The sequence below is a fragment of the Nanorana parkeri genome, unplaced genomic scaffold (genome assembly GCF_000935625.1).
Source record: "Nanorana parkeri isolate BGI_ZX_2015 unplaced genomic scaffold, ASM93562v1 scaffold30, whole genome shotgun sequence".
Taxonomy (NCBI): domain Eukaryota; kingdom Metazoa; phylum Chordata; class Amphibia; order Anura; family Dicroglossidae; genus Nanorana; species Nanorana parkeri.
In genome coordinates this window covers 553541-559908 of record NW_017306298.1, presented here as the reverse complement: position 1 = coordinate 559908, position 6368 = coordinate 553541, and positions in this window count along the sequence as shown.

The window sequence follows — 6368 nt, the reverse complement described above, 5'->3', positions numbered from 1 at the left end:
ATAAGACAATAATGGAGCAACAGCACAATGAGGTCAGCATCTGCACACTCTAATATCTCCTCCTCTCCTGAGCCCTGGTTGGTTTCTTGTGCTACCTCTCCTTTCCCCAGTGATACTGAAGGGCATTAGAAGCTAATACAAGAAATACATTGAGGTGTTTATGTTAGTTGTATTTCAAAATACATTGCATGTATTTTTACATGTAAATACTCCCCTCAAGCCGGGGTGCTCGGTGTAATCCTTGATTATGAGCTCTTTCAGCCCTACATCCAATCACCATCTAAATCTTGCCAACTCTACCTCCGTAACATGGAGCACCCACATTTAAGTGTGCCCCTTTTTAACAAACGACACTGCAAAACTTCTTATTGATTCCTTGTAATCTCCAGCCTCTACTACTGCATCTCCCTCCTTGTTGGCCTACCACTAAACAGGCTATCCCCCCCTTCAGTCAATCATGAATGCTGCTGCCAAACTAATTCACCTAACCAACTGTTCAGTGTCCGCTGCCCTTCTCTGCCAATCTCCCCACTGGTTCCCACTTGCCCAACGAACAAACTTAAAAATACTAACAACAACATACAAAGCCATCTACAACTCTTTCCCCAGCTACATCACCGATCTCATCTCAAAATATCACCCAGACCATCCTCTCCGCTCCTCCCAAGACCTCCTGCTCTCCAACTCTTTCATCACCTCCTTTCATGCTCAATTCCAGTGTCTCCCATCCTCTGGAACTACCTTACCCAATCTGTCCTGCTTATTTCCTACTCTGTCCACCTTTAGGCAATCCTTGAAAACTCATCTCTTCAGGGAAGCCTATCCCAGCTCAACATAACTGACCTTCTGTATCACCTGACCCTCCTACCACATTGTAAGCTCACACGAGCAGGGCCCACCTAACCCTCCTATATTGAAATTGTATTGTAACTGTACTGTATCCTTCCGTGTTGCAAAGTGCTGTGCAAACTGTTGGTGCTATATAAATCCTGAATAATTATAATAATTTATTTCATGTTTTGTTTTTTTAAATACATACTGTATAACCACATTAATCTGTGTTTTGTTAAAGCTTCCTGGAGTTTCTTAAGTCAAAAATTATTAAATTAGAATTATAATATTTTAATAACCAGGCTGTATTTAGCAAAAAATCCACAGTTGGGAAAAACAGATGGCTTAAATAAACCTACAAACTTGCTACACTTGAATGCCAGTCTTGGCTTTCCTCTCCAGAATGTAATTGCCATTTCACAGCTGACTTTGTTGTTACCGTGTGTGTTTGCTAAGGGTGGATAGATAGTTGCTAGCAATGTAGTTTGCCTTGCTGCTTTTTTTTTTTTATTATTATACTGTACAATGGTTGGCTATAGTTCATTTTACTAACGTAAATTAAGTGATTAGCAGGCAGCAAACAGTCTGCAGAGAGTTCTACAGAGCTAACACGGAACACTACGAATCCAAAACACTACCAGTCCCTGGAAAAGTGCTATCGGTATGTTTCTATTATTTTTTAATTTAAAATGCTCAGGGAATAGTAGATGCACATAAATATGAGATGAAGTATTCAGTGACCTTGGACTAAATAGCTCTGTGTTCTTCAGAAATCAAAATCAATTAAAGTTAATCTACGGTCTTGTTGAAGAGTTTTGGATAAATATGTATGTGAATGTAATCAGCCTATTGTTTGGAATGATCAATGTATCTTAAATGTTTTAAAAGTGCTGTAATTATATAAAAGTGTGCCAGTTGTGGGTGCTTGCCCTGTGGGAATAAAAGTCCCATGCATGGCTTTAAGGCCACCCGGTGGGTGTGCACCGATCATGGCAGTGTATCCATGGCTCCAAACTAACCCAGAGCTTGTATAGTGTAAATCCCCTTTCAGACGGACCCGATCAGATGCCCTATGTAAGTCTATAGGCAGTAGGATCTAAATGGACAAGTTACCCCCAGCTCCGGCAAGGTCCAGATAAACAAACGGAACAGTGTTCCGTTTCACTGGACCTGATCAACCAGATGAGGGTTTTTCTGATGTAACGGACACATGTCAATTTACATCCGATTCCCCATAGATCGAAAAGGGTCCGGTCATTTAATTTTTTTCCTCCATCCCAAGAAGGTGGAAAAAACTAGACAGACATGGATGTCACCGCAGTGACATCTGATCCATACCACTCTGATCAGGAGGGGATCTGTGCACTGATCCCTTCCTGATCGGACAGTGTGAAAGGGACCTAAGGGTATTTTTTGTAGATGGGCAAATGTTTTATGCTTCCAGTTTTTCTCTTTATTTAAAGTTCACAGCAGAAATACTGATGTAGTTCAAGTTCTTCTCAGCAGGTCACGTGGCCAGAAGGCTTCTATGTCATTCCTGGGGAAAGGGGAGCAGGTTGAGCTGACTATCTGAAAGAGCAATTTGGATGAATTTAGTGCCTTTGCCATAAATATTGAGGATGAATTCCTGCACAGTTCTTGCTGTGAGGTCAGTGAGGACTTGTTTAGTAGAATGGTCCACCTGTTTGACCGGCCATGTTTCATGTTACACACATATTTAGAGTGTAACATGAGACATGATCACATTCTCCAGCCCCTCAAACCACCCCCTGCCCCACTTACCTGAATCACGGGGTTGTTCTGCAGGATGTAATTAGTGTAATGGGGTACATGGTGGGGTGTTCAAATTGCACTGGGGTGCATGGAGGTTTGATGAGTGTACTAGGGTTTATGGTGGGGTGTGCTGAGTATTGTGTGGTGCATTGTGGGATGTGTTAAGTGAAATGGCACCTATGGTGGGATGCAATTATTAATTAGTGTACTGGGGTGCAGAGTGGGGTGTTCTAATTGTGCTAGGTTGCATGGAGGTTTGAGGTGTATACTGGGGTTCATGGTGGGGTATGCTGAGTGTACTGAGATATATGGTGGGGTGTGCAGAGCATACTGGGGTTCATAATGGGTATGCTGAGTGTGCTGTCGTGTGCTAATTGTACTGGGGTGCATGGGGGTTTGATGTGTGTATGGGGGTGCACGGTGGGGTGTGCTGAGTTTACTGGGTTACATTGTGGGATGTGCTGAGTGAACTAGGGTGCATGCTGAGTATGCTGAGTGTACTAGGGTGCATGCTGAGTACGCTGAGTGTACTAGGGTGCATGGTGGGGTGTACTGGGTAATATGGGGTGCATGGGGGATGCTCTTAGTGTACTTGGGTTGATGGTGGGGTGTGCTAAGTTGATTATTGTATTTATATATTGTCATTATTGAGCCTGATGAAGGGGACCCTGCACGGCCCCCGAAAGCGCTTGTCTGTATGACATCTATCAATAAAGTGGATTTGCACTGATGTATACTGTATCTTCATGTCGGAGTGCTGGTGACATTTGCAATTTATTCTAAGTTTATTAGAATACAAGGGGTGTGCTAAGTATACTGGGGTGTAAACATTATGTACTGGGGTACATGGTGGGGTGCTCTGAGTTAATTAAGGTATATGGAAGATGCACTTAATGTACTGGGGTGCATGGGGGTGTGCTAAGTGTATTGGGGTGCTTAGTGTATTGGGGTGCTTAGTGGGGTGTGCTAATTGTGTACTGGGGTGCACAGAGGTGTTCTAAACATACACTGTGCAATACATTATACCCTTCAGATTGCACAATTCAGTATGTTGCGCACTATGTTATTTACCTCTCAGCACTCCATTCTGAATACTAATCATCAAGAACCTCACCTTTAGGGCATCTGAAATCCAACGGATGAGCACACTTTTACTTGTTTTGCAAAATACATGATGTAAAACAAATTAATAAAATGACATATAAACCTCAACACGTAAATGTGATTTCAAAAGTAATTTTAATATTTTCAAACCTGTAGCTTTTATTAAAAAAGTACCTGGTGGTCATGCCAGGAAGATCCTTGTTCATGCACTTCCTGTTTCAGGGTGACAACGCTCTGTTTCTGCCTCCCAGTTGTGCTTCTGTGTTATCACCCTCTTACACACCTAGGCGGCACCATTTCTGCATGTTTGTACGCCTGTGTTCAGTGTGCGGTTATTTGCACATTTATTCGCATTGTGCACATTTTGATGCACGCTTGTAAGTGCTCACATGAAGACTGCGTTTTGACTGGCAGCTTATGAAACATTGCGGGCAATGGATGAACGCGCATTTAAACATGCAAAAACGCGCACGAAAAATGTGCAACATGCTTCTGCTGCGTGTTTTGGGGCGTTTTTATTGAAGTGTATGAGGCAAAAATGCGCTTTTAACTGCCCAAAGAAGCTCATGTACCTTTTCGGGCATTTGGTATTTTCCTGCTGGCGTTTTTCAGCTTAGATGTGAACAGGGGCCATTGAAAATCATGGGATTTACTGTGTTGGGCATTTAAAAACGCTTTTCCAACTGCTCAAAAACGCCTAGGAGTGAACCAGAAGTGAAGGCCTTACTGGGCTTCTGATGGAAACTACAAGGGGCCATTTCAACACATATTTTGTAGACATGGTCCATTTTGGTCACCATCAGGAATCCCGCCATCAGAAATGACATGCCGCCATTGCTGGAGTGGATGTAGACAGAAAGTGGCTTCAAAAAGGCAGCAAGAGATCAGTAGCACTGAGATGCAAAAAGGAATGGAAAAAAAAAGCCGAAACAAGTATTTTATTTAGAAAAAAAATGAATTGTTCACGATATACAGTGCTATAGTAAACTAATGTCATTCACTTAAGGCTTAGATCTATTTAAAAAAAGGGTTTTATATTTATACACACCGGGATTATAACCTTATTTAGAAAGGGATATGTTCTCCTCTGCAAACAAACCAAACAATCACTTCTCAATATGTCTAGTGATTAACCTATAGTCCAGTATTATTTACTTGTCCATTACTAGCTGTACAGAAAGCAGCTGAAGAAACATATTGTTGCCGGGATGCAGTCGGATCCCATCGTCTATCCATCATGAATGAAAACACAGATTGTCCTCTTGTAGTGAAATGTCTTGTGGTTTGAACAAATGGGGTGTTTGAGAAAGAGCTGGCAGCGGCTCCTGCTATGTAAGCACAGGAGAAGCTGAATTCAGAGGCTGATTCATTTACTGAACACTACCTTTCATTATAAACTTTGCGGTTCTGGTTCAAAGGTATCTCAAGGTATCAAAAAGGCAGAAAATAAGTATTTGTAAATTACATGTTGATAAGATGGTTGCAGAGCCGTAGCTAGCTCCTGTTGTGCCCGAGGCAAGAACAGAAAATTGTGCCCGCCCAACAGATGTGTGATGTCACCTGACGCCGCACCAGGATGGCGGGACACATGCGCAGAATGCGCTGGTGGCCAAATCCAAAAAAGCATAAAAATTTGTTTTGTTTGACAAAACTAATGACATTTTTTAAGTTTCTGTTTATTTTGTCTGAAACAAATGTATCGTCTTTGCACATGTCTAATAATATGTGTGCATGAGTGTGTGTGTGCGTGTGTGGTTTATTTATTGTTTAGCATTATTATTACTATTTTTTGTACTGTTGGGGGGGGGGGGGGGGGGGGGTCCCCTGGCATTTCCCTTTTGAAATAGAAAAAGAAGTTGAGGACACAGAGTCCTCAATCTCTTTTTCTGCAACCTCTGTTCTAAATGAATTGAGAGCGCTCAGAACAGAGGCTTTCCATTTATTCACAAACTGGTGATAGTAAAATATTTACTATCATCCAGTTATCAATGGGTAAAAGCCTCTATAGTGAGTGCTTACACCCATTGAGACACTCATGAATGAACAGGAAGTGATGTAAAGCACTTCCTGTCCATTCATAACATAGTATTATGATAGTTGTACCGGCCTTCATGTTAAAGAATGTAAAGAAGAAAGTAAACCCTAATTAAGAAATTACATCATGAACTATGCTATTGAGAGAATGTGCATGTTAAAAAAAATATTTTTTGAAAAATTTGCAAAGCCAATCGTCCTGCGAAGCTGCATGTATATTTGTTCCGTACAACTGTAAACAGAGATAAAAACTTTTGTTTTTTTATTTTGATTTGACTTTTGTGATATGTGTAGTAACATGAAGGGATCCCCCCGTCCCTAGTAAACAATGTCTTTACAGTGTTTGGTAAACTAACATTCAAGCACTGCCATGCAGTAGTTCTCATATGGAACAATTGTGTTTTCTTGGCACACCTCAATACCAGACTTCACCAGCAGTATTGTGATATCTGATATTACATTAATAAAAAAAAACATCCAGTATATGCATGCAAAAATGAAAGCAGTTGTTTTTTTTTAGTGTACATCAGAAGCTGTCCACCTACTTTTGCAAGTCAGGTGTACTCCTGTGAGAATATTTAGAGCTCAATTTAGGCTTAATCAGAGCCTAATTATATATATATATA